Here is an 18781-nt window from a genome sequence, read left to right as displayed (position 1 = left end):
TGAGTATGGTATGAAAATTAGCCTCTCGAAGACTAAATTGATGTCAGTAGATAAGAAATTCAACAGAATTGAATGTCAGATTGGTGATAGAAAGCTAGAACAGATAGATAATTTCAAGTATTTAGGTTGTGTGTAATATAGTATGGTAATATAGTAAGTGAGATTGAATCAAGGTGTCGTAAAGCTAATGTAGTGAGCTCGCAGTTGCGATCAACAGTATTCTGTAAGAAGGAAGTCAGCTCACAGCTTCCCGCCCCCTGCTACATAATCACACACGGATAGATGTTACTGAAGTGGCCCGGAGACCAGAAAATCAGTTTAAATACCCTCGTGGAACATTCGAGACCTTTCAAGAATGAGAACCCACACCCCCCTCAATTTTATTGGCTAGGATCAAGCAACATCTCCATATCGGAGAAGACATACGTTATTGGTCAAAATTTAATTAGAGAATTTCGGGATTGGCTAAATTCAAAACAAGCGGAAAGAGAAGGGTTATACTACCAACCCAAAAAATAACTGAAAGAAATTTAACAAAGAACAAACTTATGACTACAAAATTTCTTCAAAAGAAGTTCCTTCACTTCGCACTAGGGTGCACAATTGTAGTTCTTAAGTAGTGCCATCTAGAAGAGAATGTTCACACTTCTTAATGCAGAGAAAACAAAAACGAATCTAAACTGACATAGTTCAGAACACTTCAAAATTTACCGTAAAGGCATCCATTGAGAAATCTTAGAATTAATGTGGTTGTTAAAGTTCAGGCTTCCTCCACTAAAGGAGTTTCAACTGGCGCAATGTTTGAATTAGCGGCGTGGAGGTGTACCGCCCGGTACACCCTGTATTAATGTGTACTGTGAGGAAATTCCAGGCAAGAGCTGTGTTACTGCTGATGAATAGAGCTCTGCGCGGATATACAAAAATTATATCCGCATCCGCACATCCTTCATCTTTTTAACCGCATTCGCATCCGCGAATTGTTATTTAACTACAGTATATTACACGCAAGTTAAGGGGGAGACCTAGCTTAACACAGGGAAAATAGGCCAATATTCCTTCGATTGTTATCTATTCTACAAACTTAGTTGACAAATGCTGCACATAACCCGGTATTGGCATGCTTCAGAGCAATCAGAAGCAACTTCAATAATGTCAAAATTCTAATTACAACATTTCAAAATAAAATGTTCAAAATTTCCCGCCTTTTCACAGTTTTCTTCATAACTCCCTTACTGTTTCACGGATAATTATGAAATCTTCAGAGTTTTCTCCCATACCGTTGTACTACAATCAGATACTACTCATTCAGATCAATGGGATTTAAATTAGATTTTATATAACATATTTATTTACAAAAATATAAATATTTTCTGGTGCTCGGAATAAAAACAAAACAAACAATCTGATTTACAGTCTATGTTAACGATTGAGGTTCATTTTGTAGCTGCAGGTTTGATACACACTTTGAAAAAGGAAAAGAACGAAAAATCTTATAAACTTGGAATTTATAATGGAACAGTGATATATTGTTGAAAAGGCGGTAAATTTTGAACATTTTACTTTAAAATATTAAAATAATTAAAATTACTAAAATTCTGACTTATTGAAGTTGCTTCCGGTTGCTAGGAAGCATGCAAATACTGGGATATGTGCAGGAACTGTCCACAACAATTGTAGCATATTTAACAATCGAAGAGTATTAACCTTCTATTTCATTTGTTAAGCTGGGTCTCCCCCCTATGAAACTGATAGATCTGTTATAATAATGCAATAGACCTGGCACCAGACCCCCTACAGCCACAAGTTTATGAGGCATTTACTCTTGCAGCACCTATCGACGTATTGACATTTTGTTCCTTCCTTCCATTAATTTCGCGTAATTTTTCGTTAGTAAAATAGACTGAATGTTCTTTATTACAGCTGATAGGACTTTATGCTGTCCACCTCTGTGGTGTAGTGGTTAGTGTGATTAGCTGCCACCCCCGGAGGCCCGGCTTCGATTCCCGGCACTGACGCGAAATTTGAAAAGTGGTACGCGGGCTGGAACGGGGTCCACTCAACCTCTGGAGGTCAACTGAGTAGAAGTGAGTTCGATTCCCCCCTCCGCCATCTTCGAAGTGATTTTCCGTGCTTTCTCACTTCTCCTCCAGGAAAATGCTGGGATGGTACCTAACTTAAGGCCACGGCCGCTTCCTTCCCTCTTCCTTGTCTATCCCTTCCAATATTCCCCATATCCACCACAAGGCCCCTGTTCGTCATAGCAGGTGCGGCCGCCTGAGCGAGGTACTAGTCATCCTCCCCTGTTGTATCCCCCGTCCCAAGGTCCGAAGTTCCAGGACACTGCCCTTGAGGCGGTAGAGGTGGGATCATTCGCTGCGTCCGAAGGAAAAAAAACAACCCTGGAGGGTAAACAGATTAAGAAGATGATGAAGAAGAAGAAGAAGTCCTACACATTCTCTGTTTTACAGTCCTCGTCCACTGTGCTTTGATGAAATCAAGCAATGTATCTCTTTTTGCTAGCGGTTTGGCGTAGCACTAAGAGAGGGATGGGAAAAGGAAACGATTGAGGAGTTAGTGGCCGGACGTGACCTTAATTGAGGTCCCAGAATTTGCATGGGGGTGAAAATGAGGGAACTATGGATAACCATCTTTAAAAGTGGAATTCGAGCCCATCTTCTCCGGAATAAAAGCTCACAGATGCGCAAAAAAAGGACCTCGTGGCCAACTCGCTCGGAAATCAATCCATGTTTCTGTATGAATCGGTTTTTCGATGGTAATTATAGCAAGACTATGTTGGCTGCTGCGACAAGCCTAGTAATATGTTCCTTGCAGGAATATGATTAGCAACCATTGTCCTTAGACAGAGGTGTGGAGGTTTGCCTAATCCAGCGTTGCATCATAAAAACTGTTACGTTATTACTGTAAGTATTCAAAAAATTGTTAAATTCAATTTTAAGCATTGTGTACGTGGCCACGCCCTTTTCTATGTTAGCTTCTATATCTCTATTATGAGAATTGTGGCAAAGAAATAATGCTCATATAGACTACGTTCAGCAACATGGGGCCCCACAAGTTCCGTAACAGAGAGTAGGGTAGCCTACCTCTTTCCTAACGAGATCACTAGTCAACTCAAAATACACGAAGCAGACCTCTAGTAATTAAATATAAACGACCCTGCCAGGATTCGAACCTGGAATCTTCTGATCCGTAGTCAGATGCGTTATCCGTTGCGCCACAGGGCCGTACGCCATTTAAAATCTGTAGCCTATAACGAACTTTCCTTTGCGAAATATTATAGAATGTAATTTAAAGCCACTGTCTGACATTCTTTCTTTGCTATATGCTTTGTGTCGCATCACCACAGGCCGGTCTTATGTTGACGATGGGATGGGAAAGGGCTAGAATTAGGAGGGAATCGACCGTGGCCTTAATTAAGGTACAATCCCAACGTTTGTTCTTTATACACTTCTTAATCTGTTTACCCACCAGGTTTTGTTTTTCCCTTCGACTCATCGAGGGATTCCACCTCTACACGCCTCAAGAGGAGTGTTCTGGAGCTTGAGACTTTGTGTAGGGGATACAACTGGGGAGGATGACCAGTACCTCACGTAGGCGGCCTTACCTACTATGCTGAACAGGGGCCATGTGGGGTTATTAGAAGATTGGAAGGGATGATTAGCTGCCACCTCCAGAGGCCCGGCTTCTATTCCCAGCTATTTGAAAAGCGGTACGAGGGCCGGAACGGGGTCCACTCAGCCTCTGGAGATCAACTCAATAGAGGAGCGTTCTATTCCCGCCTCAGCTATCCTGGAAGTGGTTTTCCGTGGTTTTCCACTTCTCCTCCAGACAAATGCCGGTATGGTACCTAACTTAAGGCCACGGCCGCTTCCTTCCCTCTTCCTTGTCTATTCCTTCCAATCTTCCCATCTCCACCACAAGGCCCCTGTTCGTCATAGCAGGTGTGGCCGCCTGAACGAGGTACTAGTCATCCTCCCCAGTTGTATCCCCCGACCGAATCTGAAGCCTTAGGTCACTGGCCTTGAGGCGGTAGAGGTCGGATCCCTCGCTGAGTCCGAGGAGAAAAACCAACCCTGGAGGGTAAAAAGATTAAGAAGATGAAGAAGAAGAAGTCCTATACATTCTCTGTTTTACAGTCTTCGTACCTTGAACTTTGATGAAATCCAAGCAATGTATCTATTTTTACTAGCGGTTTGGCATAGCACTAAGAGAGGGATGGGAAAAGGAAACGATTGGGGAGTTAGTGGCCGGACGCGACCTAAATTGAGGTCCCAGCATTTGCATGGGAGTGAAAATGAGGAAACTATGGAAAACAATATTTACAGCTGGAATTCGAGCCCATTTTCTTCGGAATAAAAGCTCACAGATATTAAAAAATAGGACCTCGTGGCCAACTCGCTCGGAAATCAATCCATGTTTCTGTATGAATCGGTTTTTCGATGGTAATTGTACGGTTGGTACACCTCTACGCCGCACTTTTGAATTTTCCGCCTTAAAGTACCCCCTACAGCAGAAACTCTGAACTTTAAAAACTGAATTATCTCAACAGTTTCTCAGAAGATGTCACTGTGTTAAATTCGAACTGCTTTTGTTTACCAATTATCAAGAATTGTGGACATTCTCTGATAGATGTCTCTACAAAAACTGTGGCCATGCAAACTGGTGCGAAGTGGTAGAACTTTATATGACGAAATTTTGTAATCATAAGTTTGTTGCTTACTAAATTTCGGTTTTTCATTTGTGGGTTGGCAATATTAATCTTTCTTTCCGCCAGTTTTGAACTTAGCCAATCAGTAATTTCAGCAATTAATTCCCAACCAATCCTAGGTTTCTTCTTCTATTTTGATGTGTAACTTTTAGCCAGCCAATAAAGTTGAGTGGGTGTGTCTTAATTATTCATGAAAGGTCTCGAATCTTCCCTGAGTGTTTAAAAACTGCTAATTTTCACGGCTCGTCGCCACTTCAACAACATCTAGCTTAGTGTATGGAAGTATAGCAGGGGGCGGGTAGCGCCTCTTCATTCGGGCAGCAGCTCTTCAACAAAGGTAATGGCCGTTTAACATTTTTATTTCTTGCTAGCTCAGCAGTTTAACCCCCGGGGAAGGTCAGTAACCTTTTCAATGTAACCTACCTATCTAAAAATGTAACTTAGTGCCGGCTTATGTAAAATTTTCTTATTACTTTAACTGTAAATCGGGGATAGTAAGTGCTTTACCCTCTCGAACTCCCCTTCTTTTTCGATTTGAGGTGACTACAATATAACCGATTTTCTACTCTTAATGTATTAAAATTTCCTTATACGAGTCACCTCCCCAGTGTGGGAATAGCCCCTGTTTAATCGGCCTAGTGCCCCTTAGGTTTTAACAAGTGTTCATGTAGGAGTGCAAGTACACGCCTCCATTCTGCTTTGTATTTTGGGCCATTTAATTATCCTATTCTTTTTCAACGAAGACCCAATATGTTGGGTAAAAGATACCCCTGTTTCTTTGTAGATGTAGCTTGAGGGCAGTTGATAGTAATGTTGGTTGTTGCCTTTGATAGGCTCGGAAAAATGACAGCGGGTTAGCTCTTTTATTTGTGGTAAAAGTGCCTCAGAGAGGCTTGAGAGGTGAAGGTGGGAGCAACTGCTCCATGTTATTAGGGGTTTTCTGCCCTTGGGAGCTGAGTTTAAAGTGAAGGCTTGAAGCCTGTTCTGGTATACCACCAAATTTTGTCATTCCTAGACTTAAATTTTTTTACTGGTACCTTTTTCATCATCATCATCATCATCTGTTTACCCTCCAGGTTCGGCTTTTCCCTCGGACTCAGCGAGAGATCCCACCTCTACCGTCTCTAGGGCAGTGTCCTGGAGCTGCAGACTCTTGGTCGGGGATACAACTGGGGAGTATGACCAATACCTCGCCCAGGCGGTCTGACCTGCTATGCTGAACAGGGGCCTTGTAGGGGGATGGGAAGATTGGAAGGGATAGGCAAGGATGAGGGAAGGAAGCGGCCGTGGTCTTACGTTAGGTACCATCCCGGCATTCGCCTGGAGGTGAAGTGGGAAACCACGGAAAACCACTTCGAGGATGGCTGAGGTGGGAATCGAACCCACCTCTACTCAGTTGACCTCCCGAGGCTGAGTGGACCCCGTTCCAGCCCTCGTACCACTTTTCAAATTTCGTGGCAGAGCCGGGAATCGAACCCGGACCTCCGGGGGTGGCAGCTAATCACGCTAACCATTACACCACAGAGGCGGACTACTGGTACTTTTTACTTGTTGTTATTGGTTAAAGTTGGTAATTCTATATCAAATCTGTTAAGTTTGGCTATTTTGAAAATATAACTTTTAATGAAATTTTAATTCATTTCCCGGTTTTGTAGTTAGACCCATTCCAGCCCGCACCTTCTTCCACTTCTGCTGTTCCAAGGGTAACGCCGTAACAGTAATAATAGCAAGATCATGTTGGCTGCTGTGACAAGCCTAGTAATATGTTCCTTGCAGGAATATGATTAGCAACCATTGTTATTAAACAGAGGTGTGGAGGTTTGCCTGATCCAGCGTTGCATCATATAAACTGTTACGTTATTACTGGTCCGCCTCTGTGGTGTAGTGGTTAGCGTGATTAGCTGCCACCCAAGGAGGCCCGGGTTCGATTCCCGGCTCTGCCACGAAATTTGAAATGTCGTACGAGGGCTGGTACGGGGTCCACTCAGCCTCGGGAGGTCAACTGAGTAGAGGTGGGTTCGATTCCCACCTCAGCCATCCTGGAAGTGGTTTTCCGTGGTTTCCCACATCTCCTCCAGGCGAATGCCGGGATGGTACCTAACTTAAGGCCACGGCTGCTTCCTTCCCTCTTCCCTGCCTATCCCTTCCAATCTTCCCATCCCTCCACAAGGCCCCTTTTCAGCATAGCAGGTGAGGCCGCCTGGGCGAGGTACTGGTCATTCTCCCCAGTTGTATCCCCCGACCAAGAGTCTGAAGCTCCAGGACACTGCCCTTGAGGCGATAGAGGTGGGATGCCTCGCTGAGTCCCTGGGAAAAATCCGAACCTGGAGGGTAAACAGATGATGATGATGACGTTATTATTGTAAGTATTCAAAAAATCGTTTAAATTTATTTTTAAGCATTGTGTACGTGGGCCACGCCCTTTTTTATGTTAGCTTCTATATCTCTATTACGAGAATTGTGGCAAAGAAATAATGCTGATATAGACTACGTTCAGCAACATGGGGCCCCACAAGTTCCGTAGCGGTGAGTAAGGTAGCCTACCTCTTTCCTAACGAGATCACTAGTCAACTCAAAATACACGAAGCAGACCTCTAGTAATCAAATATAAACGACCCTGCCAGGATTCGAACCTGGAATCTTCTGATCCGTAGTCAGACGCGTTATCCGTTGCGCCACAGGGCCGTACGCCGTTTAAAATCTGTAGCCAATAATGATCTGTCCTTTGCGAAATATTATAGAATGTAATTTAAAGCCACTGTCTGACATTCTTTCTTTGCTATATGCTTTGTGTCGCATCACCACTGGCCGGTCTTATGTTGACGATGGGATGGGAAAGTTCTAGAATTAGGAGGGAATCGACCGTGGCCTTAATTAAGGTACAATCCCAAAATTTGTTCTGTATACCCTTCTTAATCTGTTTACCCACCAGGTTTTGTTTTTCCCTTCGACTCATCGAGGGATTCCACATCTACACGCCTCAAGAGGAGTGTCCTGGAGCTTGAGACTTTGTGTAGGGGATACAACTGGGGAGGATGACCAGTACCTCACGTAGGCGGCCTTACCTTCTATGCTGAACAGGGGCCTTGTGTGGTTATTAGAAGATTGGAAGGGATGATTAGCTGCCACCTCCAGAGGCCCGGCTTCTATTCCCGGCTATTTGAAAAGTGGTACGAGAGCCGGAACGGGGTCCACTCATCCTCTGGAGATCAACTCAGTAGAGGTGGGTTCGATTCCCACCTCAGCCATGCTGGAAGTGGTTTTACGTGGTTTTCCACCTCCTCCAGGCAAATGCCGGGATGGTACCTAACTTAAGGCCACGGCCGCTTCCTTCCCTCTTCCTTGTCTATCCCTTCCAATCTTCCCATCTCCACCACAAGGCCCCTGTTCGTCATAGCAGGTGCGACCGCCTGAGAGAGGTACTAGTCATCCTCCCCAGTTGTATCCCCCGGCTCTGAAGCTCTAGGTCACTGCCCTTGAGGCGATAGAGGTGGGATCCCTTGCTGAGTCCGAGGGAAAAAACCAACCCTGGAGGTTAAACAGATTAAGCAGAAGAAGAAGAAGAAGAAGAAGAAGAAGAAGTCCTATACATTCTCTGTTTTACAGTTTTCGTCCACTGTGCTTTGATGAAATCCAAGCAATGTAACTCTTTTTGCTAGCGGTTTGGCGTAGCACTAAGAGAGGGATGGGAAAAGGAAACGATTGGGGAGTTAGTGGCCGGACGTGACCTTAATTGAGATCCCAGCATTTGCATGGGGGTGAAAATGAGGAAACAATGGAAAACCATATTTAAAGCTGGAATTCAAGCCCATTTTCTCCGGAATAAAAGCTCACAGTCCGCCTCTGTGGTGTAGTGGTTAGCGTGAATAGCTGCCACCCCCGGAGGCCCGGGTTCGATTCCCGGCTCTGCCACGAAATTTGAAAAGTGGTATGAGGGCTCGAACGGGGTCCACTCAGCCTCGGGAGGTCAACTGAGTAGATGTGGATTCGATTCCCACCTCAGCCATCTTGGAAGTGGTTTTCCCAGGTTTGCCACTTTTCCTCCAGGCGAATGCCGGGATTGTACCTAACATAAGGCCACGGCCGATTCCTTCCCTCTTCCTTGCCTATCCCTTCCAATCTTCCCATCCCTCCACAAGGCCCCTGTTCAGCATAGCAGGTGAGGCCGCCTGGGCGAGGTACTGGTCATTCTCCCCAGTTGTATCCCCGACCAAGAGTCTGAAGCTCCGGGACACTGCCCTTGAGGCGGTAGAGGTGGGATCCCTCGCTGTGTCCGAGGGAAAAGCCGACCCTGGAGGGTAAACAGATGATGATGATGATGATGATAAAAGCTCACAGATACGCAAACAAAGGACCTCGTGGCCAACTCGCTCGGAAATCAATCCATGTTTCTGTATGAAACGGTTTTTCGATGGTAATTGTACCGGTTGATACACCTCTACGCCGCAGTTTTGAATTTTCCGCCTTAAAGTTCTCCCCTACAGCAGAAACTCTGAACTTTAAAAACTGAATTATCTCAACAGTTTCTCAGAAGATATCATCATCATCATCTGTTTACCCTCCAGATTCGGCTTTTCCCTCGGACTGAGCGAGGGATCCCACCTCTACCGCCTCAAGGGCAGTGTCCTGGAGCTTCAGACTTTTGGTCGGGAGATACAACTGGGGAGTATGACCAGTACCTCGCCCAGGCGGCCTCACCTGCTATAGTGAACAGGGGCCTAGTATGGGGATGGGAAGATTGGAAGGGGTAGGCAAGGATGAGGGAAGGAAGCGGCCGTGGCCTTAAGATAGGTACCATCCCGGCATTTGCCTGGAGGTGAAGTGGGAAACCACGGAAAACCACTTCGAGGATGGCTGAGGTGGGAATCGAACCCGCCTCTACTCAGTTGACCTCCCGAGGCTTAGTGGACCCCGTTCCAGCCCTCGTACCATTTTTCAAATTTCGTGGCAGAGCCGGGAATCGAACCCGGACCTCCTGGGGTGGCAGCTAATCACGCTAACCACTACACCACAGAGGCGGCTCTCAGAAGATGTCACTGTGTTAAATTCGAACTGCTTTTGTTTACTAATTATCAAGAAGTGTGGACATTCTCTGATATATGTCTCTACAAAAACTATGACAATGCACCCTGGTGCGAAGTGGTAGAAGTTTATTTGAAGAAATTTTGTATTCATAAGTTTGTTCCTTACTAAATTTCGTTCTTTCATTTGTGGGTTGGCAATATTAATCTTTCTTTCCACCAGTTTTGAACTTAGCCAACCAGTAATTTCTGCAATTAACTTCCGACCAATCCTAGGTTTCTTCTTCTATTTTGATATGTAACTTTTAGCCAGTCCGCCTCTGTGGTGTAGTGGTTAGCGTGATTAGCTGCCACCCCCGGGTTCGATTCCCGGCTCTGCCACGAAATTTGAAAAGTTGTACGAGGGCTGGAACGGGGTCCACTCAGCCTCGGGAGGTCAACTGAGTAGAGGTGGGTTCGATTCCCACCTCAGCCATCCTGGAAGTGGTTTTCCGTGGTTTCCCACTTCTCATCCAGGCGAATGCCGGGATGGTACCTAAATTAAGGCCACGACCGCTTCCTTCCCTCCTCCTTGCCTATCCCTTCCAATCTTCCCATTCCTCCACAAGGCCCCTGTTCAGCATAGCAGGTGAGGCCGCCTGGGCGAGGTACTGGTCACACTCCCCTGTTGTATCCCCCGACCAAGAATCTGAAGCTCCAGGATACTGCCCTTGAGGCGGTAGAGGTGGGATCCCTCTCTAAGTCCGAGGGAAAAACCGAACCTGGAGGGTAAACAGATGATGATGATGACGTTATTACTGTAAGTATTAAAAATTTGTTTAAATTCAATTTTAAGCGTTGTTTACGTGGGCCGCGCCCTCTTTTATGTTAGCTTCTATATCTCTATTATGAGAATTGTGGCAAAGAAATAATGCTCATACAGAACTACGTTCAGCAACATGGGGCCCCACAAGTTCCGTAGCACCGGGCGAGTTGGCCGTGCGCGTAGAGGAGCGCGGCTGTGAGCTTGCTTCCGGGAGAGAGTAGGTTCGAATCCCACTATCGGCAGCCCTGAAGATGGTTTTCTGTGGTTTCCCACTTTCACACCAGGCAAATGCTGGGCTGTACCTTAATTAAGGCCACGGCCGCTTCCTTCCAACTCCTAGGCCTTTCCTATCCCATCGTCGCCATAAGACGTATCTGTGTCGGTGTGACGTAAAGCCCCTAGAAAGAAAAAAGTTCCGTAACAGAGAGTAAGGTAGCCTACCTCTTTCCTAACGACATCACCTGTCAACTCAAAATACACGAAGCAGTCCTCTAGTAATCAAATATAAACGACCCTGCCAGGATTCGAACCTGGAATCTTCTGATCCGTAGTCAGAGGCGTTATCCGTTGCGCCACAAGGCCGTACGCTATTTAAGATCTATAGCCTAAAATGATCTTCCCCTTGCGAAATATGATAGAATGTATTTTATGGCCACTGAAGTTTTCCTTTGCTATATGCTTTGTGTCGCATCACCACAAGGCCGATCTTATGGTGACGACGGGATAGGAAAGGGCTAGAATTAGGAGAGAATCGACCGTGGCCTTAATTAAGGTACAATCCCAACATTTGTTCTTTCTTCCTTTCTTAATCTGTTTACCCACCAGTGTTTGTTTTTTCCTCCGTCTCATCGAGGGATTCCACCTCTACCGCCTCAAGAGGAGTGTCCTGGAGCTTGAGACTTTGGGTAGGGGATACAACTGGGGAGGATGACCAGTACCGCACGTATGCGGCTTTACCTACTATGCTGAACAGGGGCCTTGTGGGGCGATTAGAAGATTGGAAGGGATGATTAGCTGCCACCTCCAGAGGCCCGGCTTCTATTCCCGGCTATTTGAAAAGTGGTAAGAGAGCCGGAACGGGGTCCACTCAGCCTCTGGAGATCAACTCAATAGAGGAGTGTTCTATTGCCGCCTCAGCTATCCTGGAAGTGGTTTACGGTGGTTTTCCACTTCTCCTCCAGTCAAATGCCGGTATGGTACCTAACTTAAGGCCACGGCCGCTTCCTTCCCTCTTCCTTGTCTGTCCCTTCCAATCTTCCCATCTCCACCACAAGGCCCCTGTTCGTCATAGCAGGTGTGACCACCTGAGCGAGGTACTGGTCCTACTCCTCTGTTTTATCCTCTGACTGAAAGTCTCATGCTCCAGGACACAGCCTTTTAAGGCGGCAGAGGTGAGATCCCTCGCTGAGTCCGAGGGAAAATCCAACCCTGTGGGGTAAAGGGATTAAGAAAGAAAGAAGGAATTTTTATAGGATTTATTTTCACCTTGTTTCTGATGCAGCACTCTCAGGGAGTTGAATGTTTCCGCCGAGTATGCGAGTAGTCAATCACGGGCCTTCTCCATTACGAAAATACGTGTCAACAAGCGGCTAGGCCGTTCATCTCTAGCGAGGTCTGTAATTGGCGCAGTACTCGCAAAGACCTATTGTGGCATTGTATGAAGCGGCAAGTATATGAATCAGTCGGCTAAATATGGCTATTTTAGTTGTACATCCGTATTCCTCATGATTTATTACATCCGACGTTTAGTAGCCATTAGACTTGTGTTACCGACATTATGGTGAGAAAGGCAATAACTTCGAGACGACGAAATAATTCCTTACAATGTTCTATATAAACATTGAAAACTAGGGATTTACCGAGCTCGATAGCTGCAGTCGCTTAAGTGCGGCTAGTATCGGGTATTCGGGAGATAGTTGGTTCGAACCACACTGTCGGCAGCCCTAAAGATAGTTTTCCGTGGTCTTCCATTTTCACACCGGGCAAATGCTGGGTCTGTACATTAATTAAGGCCACTGCCGCTTCCTTCCCACTACTAGCCCTTTCCTGTCCCATCGTCGCCATAACACCTATCTAACTGTGTCGTTGCGACGTAAAACTACTTGTAAAGAAAGGAGGGGACAAGGTACAAACTGCAGACTTGCCTCATTCCTTCCTGGATTGCTTCCTGGTCTTCTGGCGACGATGGGACAGGAAAGGGTTAGGAGTGGGAAGGAAGCGGCCGTTGCCTTAATTAAGGTACAGCCTCAGCATTTGCCTGGTGTGAAAATGGGAAACCACAGATAACCATCTTCAAGGCTGCTGACAGGGTTTCGAACCCACTATTTCCCGGATGCAAGCTGAGCTTCTTTCTCTACGACCTCAATTTTTATCACTGCAGACTGATATTTGTACAGATTGTAGATCATTGTTTTCTCTCGGTGTGTGATCCCGATCACCTTCAGGATCTGGAACAGCTTGGTCCAGTCAAGATTATCGAATCCCGTTTCTAGATCTACGAACGCCATGTACAGTACGCGCACCTTTTAGTGATACATGGACACCCTAGTGCTGAATCGGTCGACCTCGGTTATCTTCGAGATTCGTATTGGCAACCTTTGAAGCACAAACTTTGAATCGCTTATGCATCTGTGTGACATCTGGCATATACTTTACGTACTAGTACTGTTGTTGTTTACACAGCAAAGCCAAACTATAGAAGTCATGTTATATAATGTTAAATAATGTATGACCGAGCTCGATAGCTGCAGTCGCGTAAGTGCGGCCAGTATCCAGTATTCGGGAGATAGTAGGTTCGAACCCCACTGTCGGCAGCCCTGAAAATGGTTTTCCGTGGTTTCCCATTTTCACACCAGGCAAATACTGGGGCTGTACCTTAATTAAAGCCACGGCCGCTTCCTTCCCACTCCTAGCCCTTCCTTGTCCCATCGTCGCCATAAGACCTATCTGTGTTGGTGCGACGTAAAGCAACTAGCAAAAAAATATATATATATGTGTGACACAGTTGTTGGCGGAAGATAATAAATGTTTAGAAAATTCATATTGATCGATCATATCAATCGATACTGATCTGCATTTAGGGCAGACGCCCAGGTGGCAGATTCCCTATCTGTTGCTTTCCTAGCCTTTTCCTAAATGATTTCAAAGAAATTGGAAATTTATTGAACATCTCCCTTGGTAAGTTATTCCAATCCCTAACTCCCCTTCCTATAAATTAATATTTTCCCCAGTTTGTCCTCTTGAATTCCAACTTTATCATATCATATCATATCATATCATATCATATCATATCATATCATATCATATCATATCATATCATATCATATCATATCATATCATATCATATCATATCATATCATATCATATCATATCATATCATATCATATCATATCATATCATATCATATCATATCATATCATAGCATCGATTCAATTCAGATTTCATTTTCAATCAGTTGGCAGTATAACCGGAACCGGGAGAGCTCCCTCCTTACTCCTCAAACCCGTACAAAGTAATATCGCTAAAAGGTGCGCGGACTATACGTGGGCTTGTCTTTCTTAATTCGATCCCCCAAGATCAGACGTGGAGTCAGTAAGTAAACCATTTATAGGGAATCTGCCACAAATACAGATTGATGATAACTGATGATTGATTAACTACTGATGTCGATTTACAGATTCTATATACATTTTCTTGTACGTTCTGATGATGAGTGAGTTGTTGAAATGGAACAAATCGACATAGACAGGTACTCGCTTCACGTCAAGGTTTCAAGTCGAAGGATGGATACTAAAGGCTTGGTCAATGAACCGACTAATATCCTTTGGAACGTGAATGTGCCACAGAATGTTTATGATCAGAAGGGTAGATCATGTCGCCAGCAAATAAGTAGACTGTCGCGCCGGGAAATCATGTGAAGTTCTAATCCTCGCATAACACAGGAAAGTGGGCGATATCCGTCGCATCTTCAGGCATGACCAATACAGCCGGATGCAATCGATCGTAGAAGGCAAGATAGGCAGAGGACGTGGATGCAGAAGATTATCCTGGATGGGAAAATCGGATAATGGTCGACTTCCACAATGTAAAGGGCGGTACAGCTCCACGCCGCTAATTCAAATATTGCGCCAATTGAAACTTCTCTATTGGAGAAACTTGGAACTTTAACTACTGAACTAATTCCATGGTTATTCAGAAGATGTCACTGAGTGATTTTTATTTGCCTTTTGTTTTTCAACGATTAAGACGTGTGGACAATCTCTAACAGATGTCTCTACCCAAAACTATGGTAACACATTCTGGTGCAATGGAATGAACTTTCTTGAAGAAATATTGTATTCCTAAGTTTTATGTTTACTAAATTTTGTTCTGTGGTTTGTGGGTTGGCAATATAAATCCTTTCTTTCCGCCCGTTTTGAATGTAACCAATCATGAATTTATGTAATTAATTTTCCACCAATAAGGTGTTTCTTCCTCGTCTTGTGTATTCGTTTTTGCTGTTATCCAATAAAAGCGAAAGGGTGTGTCTACTCATTCCTGAAAGGTCTCGAATGTTCCACGAGGGTATATAAACTGCTGATTTTTTGTCTCGGGGCCACTTCAGTAACATCTAACTTAGTGTGTGTGGAAATGTAGCAGGGGGCGGGAAGCGCCTCTTTCTTGAAGCAGCAGTTCTTCTACAATTTAATGGCCTGTTAACATCTTCATTTCTTGCTAGCTCAGCAGTTTAACTCTCTGGGAGGGTTCGAAACCTTTAGTATGTAACCTACCTTTTTTTAAATGTAAATTCTTTTCTGTCTATGTAAATCTATAAATTATAAATCTATAAATTACTGTAAAGCGGGGAAAGAGAGTGCTTTACCCTCTCGAACTCCCCTTCATTTGGAAATCGAGGTGACTACGTTTTCATAACCGTTTCTTCTCTTCCTTAAAATATTAAAGTTTCTCATACGGGTCACCTCCTTAGTTTGGGATTAGCCCCTGTGTTTCGGCCTAGAGCCGCTTAGGTTTTAAAAGTGTATTTAGGAGTGCAATTTCACGCCTCCAATCTCTTCTGTACTTTGGGCCAGTAACTTAACCTGATGTTTTGTTTTCTTCATGAAGGCCCCGTAGGTTGGGCATTAATTACCCCTGTTCCCTTGTGTGCCTTAAGGGCAGATAGAAATGAAGTTTGTTGTAGCCTTTTATAGGCTTGTAAAATTGAGAGCGGGTCTGCTCTTTTTCTTAACATTGTAATTAGGAGCAAGTGCTCCTCGTACTTAGGGGTTTTCTGCCCTTTAGCAATTGTGGTTGTGAGCTGAGAGCTCAGGAATTAAACTTGGGGCTCGAAGCCCAAATCTTGTAACGAACTGTAATTTGTTAATTTGTTGATCTGCTACTTGGTACCTGTTATACTCTGTTAATTGTTGATTTTGAAAAGAAAATATAACCTTTGTTAAAGTGTTAAATTAACTTTAATTTTGTAGTTGAGACCTATTCCAGCCCGCGCCTTCTTTCACCTCTAACTACCACGGATATCTCCGTAACACACAATATGACAACTTCTTCTTCTACCACTTTCCCCACACTTGTGGGGTCGTGAGTGCGATCTGTGTCACGCACATGTGGATTTGGCGCTGTTTTACGACCAGATGTTCTTCCTGACGCCAACCATTTGTGGAGGGATATAATCACTATTGCGTGTTTCTGTGATGATTGGTAGTGTGTTGTGTTGTGTTGTGTTATGTTGCGTAGTGTGAATATGAAGAGGAGAGTGTTGGGACTGACACGAACGACCAGTTACCGCGCCAGAAATATTAATAAAAGGCGATTAAAATCTCTGAACTGGTGGGGAATCGAATCCGGGTTCCTCTGAACTGACGGCCTCAATGCGGAGCATTCAGCCAAGGAGTCAGTCTTCCAGAACACGACAACTCTGAATGAAAAATAAGAAAGCTTAATCCTTGTTGGTCACCAGACTTCAATGCCCGGCTCCATGGCTAAATGGTTAGCGTGCCCGTCTTTCTTTTCTTCTTTCTTTATTTCTGAATCTGTTTACCATCCAGTGTTGATTTTTCGCTCGGACTCAGCGAGGGATCCCACCTCTACCACCTCAAGGGCAGTGTCCTGAAGTATGAAACTTTGCATCGGGGATACGACTGGGAAGAAGAACCAGTACCTCGCCCAGGTGGTCTCACCTGCTATATGAACAGGTGCCTTCTGGGGGGATGGGAATATTGGAAGGGATAGACAAGGAAGAGAGAAAGAAGCGACTGTGGCCTTAAGTTAGGTACCATCGAGGCATTTGCCTGGAGGAAAAGCGGCAAAACTACTTCCAGAATGGTTGAGGTGGGAAACGAACCCATCTCTACTCATTTGACCTCCTGAGGCTGAGTGGAGCCCGTTCCAGCACTCGTACCACTTTTAAAATTTCGTGGCAGCTAATCACGCGAACCACTATACCACAGAGGCGGGCTTTGGAAACGCCCGTGAATAATAATAAGAAAACCCTTTTCAGGGTGGCCAATGGTCTTTCTTTTCTTTCTTAATCTGTTCATCCTCCCGGGTTGGTTTTCTCTCGGACACAGCGAGGGAGGTGGCCAACTGTAAGGTACGAATTTATCATCTGTCACAACCGGTACCCAATCAGCGCCAGTTAGTAAATGAGAGTTCACAGGAACACCATTAAGTGAGAGGTTGACCGATCTTGAAACGTTTTATTAATCATGACCTCCACAAGCAAACAATATGCCATAAACTGTACTTTACTTCCCGTGTTTGTAAAAGTTTAGCAGCGAATGAGTGCTAGTAAGTGATGTCACGGTACGCTCGAGTGAAACGACAACAATGGGGCAAAGCTCGTTAAAACTTAACAGAAGTACTTTAGTCTTACGTTTGGAGCACAGGGAGACCTTGTTCTTTAATACCGAAAGTAATAGAATCAGGTGAAGCCATGGAGCTAGTCGTGAATAAGGAACTTCAATTTCAGAGACTACTGGCTGCTGATACTGACTATTCAATCTCCTTCGCTCTCGTATCCATAAGCTTACTAACTAAAGTAGGAAAGATCATTAAAAGTAGGAAAGATTACAATATGAAGATAAAGTTGGTATTCAAGAGGACAAATTGGGGCAAATATTCGTTTACAAGATGAGGAGTTAGAAATTGGAATAATTTACCAACGGACATGTTCAGTAAATTACAAAATTCTTCGCAGTTGTTTAAGGAAAGATTAGATAAAAAACAGATAGGGAACTTGCTGTCTGGATGACTGCCTGAAACGCAGATAAGTGCTCAGTGATTGACTGATTGAAATGAAATGTCGTATGGCTTTTAGTGCCGGGATATCCCAGGACGGGTTCGGCTCGCCAGGTGCAGGTATTTCTATTTGACGCCCGTATGCGACCTGCGCGTCGTGATGAGGATGAAATGATAATGAAGACCACACATACACCCAGCCTCCGTGCCATTGGAATTAACCAATTAAGGTTAAAATCCCCGACCCGGCCGGGAATCGAACCCGGGACCCTCTGAACCGAAGGCCAGCCGTTCAGCCAACGAATCGGACGATTGTTTGATTGATTATACAAAACACAAGACCTATGCTAACGTACGTCTCAGAAACGTGGCCACCAACAGCAAGAGATGTTGGATGCTTTTGAGAGAAGCTCACACCAACGCGGGACGCGAGAGTGAATCCGTCGCGAACCATTATGAGTACAGCGGGATATGAACCCACCCACACGGGAGAGTCACTCTTTCGCCAACATGGCGGGACTGCAGCATAACATTTTCAGTACGCTGCAAGGAGCGTCTTCAAGCGTCCCACGTTTATTGTGTCAATAACAATATTAATAATAATAATAATAATAATAATAATAATAATAATAATAATAATAATAATAATAATAATAATAATTGTACCATGAGTAAGGCCACTCCGTGAAGTTAAAGTTGTATCTTCTCCGACTGTGCATCCATCTTTAGTAAAAACTGAGAAAGTGTGAAATAGTAGTTTTTCCCTTTGAGGACTAGATGCCTCTGATATCAATATTTTAGAGCAGTCGGTGTTCAGATCCCATTACTAGTCGTGCAGAATGTTTGTCTTTGGATGTTGTACGAACTGTCTACCTGATATAGTTTATTTTAGTCTGATCTTTATTGTGTGTTCTGCGAATAGAGGATAGAGGACATCTCCGGGAGATGAGAGGCGGGGGTTTCGGCATCATGATATTTTTATGAACAGGGTAC

General features: G+C 44.5%; 1 protein-coding gene and 3 non-coding genes across 4 annotated transcripts in view; 1 reads left to right on the top strand and 3 right to left on the bottom strand.

Moving 5' to 3' along the window:
* Positions 1-18781, top strand: part of LOC136866659 (serpin B3) — a 229936-nt gene that overhangs the window by 88889 nt on the left and 122266 nt on the right. The window lies entirely within an intron of this gene.
* Positions 3170-3242, bottom strand: TRNAR-ACG (transfer RNA arginine (anticodon ACG)). Its single transcript has one exon. It is a non-coding gene; the product is annotated as a tRNA-Arg (tRNA).
* Positions 7339-7411, bottom strand: TRNAR-ACG (transfer RNA arginine (anticodon ACG)). Its single transcript has one exon. It is a non-coding gene; the product is annotated as a tRNA-Arg (tRNA).
* On the bottom strand, positions 11062-11134 carry TRNAR-ACG (transfer RNA arginine (anticodon ACG)). Its single transcript has one exon. It is a non-coding gene; the product is annotated as a tRNA-Arg (tRNA).

This window comes from Anabrus simplex, chromosome 3 (genome assembly GCF_040414725.1).
Source record: "Anabrus simplex isolate iqAnaSimp1 chromosome 3, ASM4041472v1, whole genome shotgun sequence".
In the NCBI taxonomy this organism is placed as follows: Eukaryota; Metazoa; Arthropoda; class Insecta; order Orthoptera; family Tettigoniidae; genus Anabrus; species Anabrus simplex.
The sequence above is the reverse complement of the archived record's forward strand: the minus strand, read 5'-3'. Positions and strand labels throughout refer to the sequence as shown.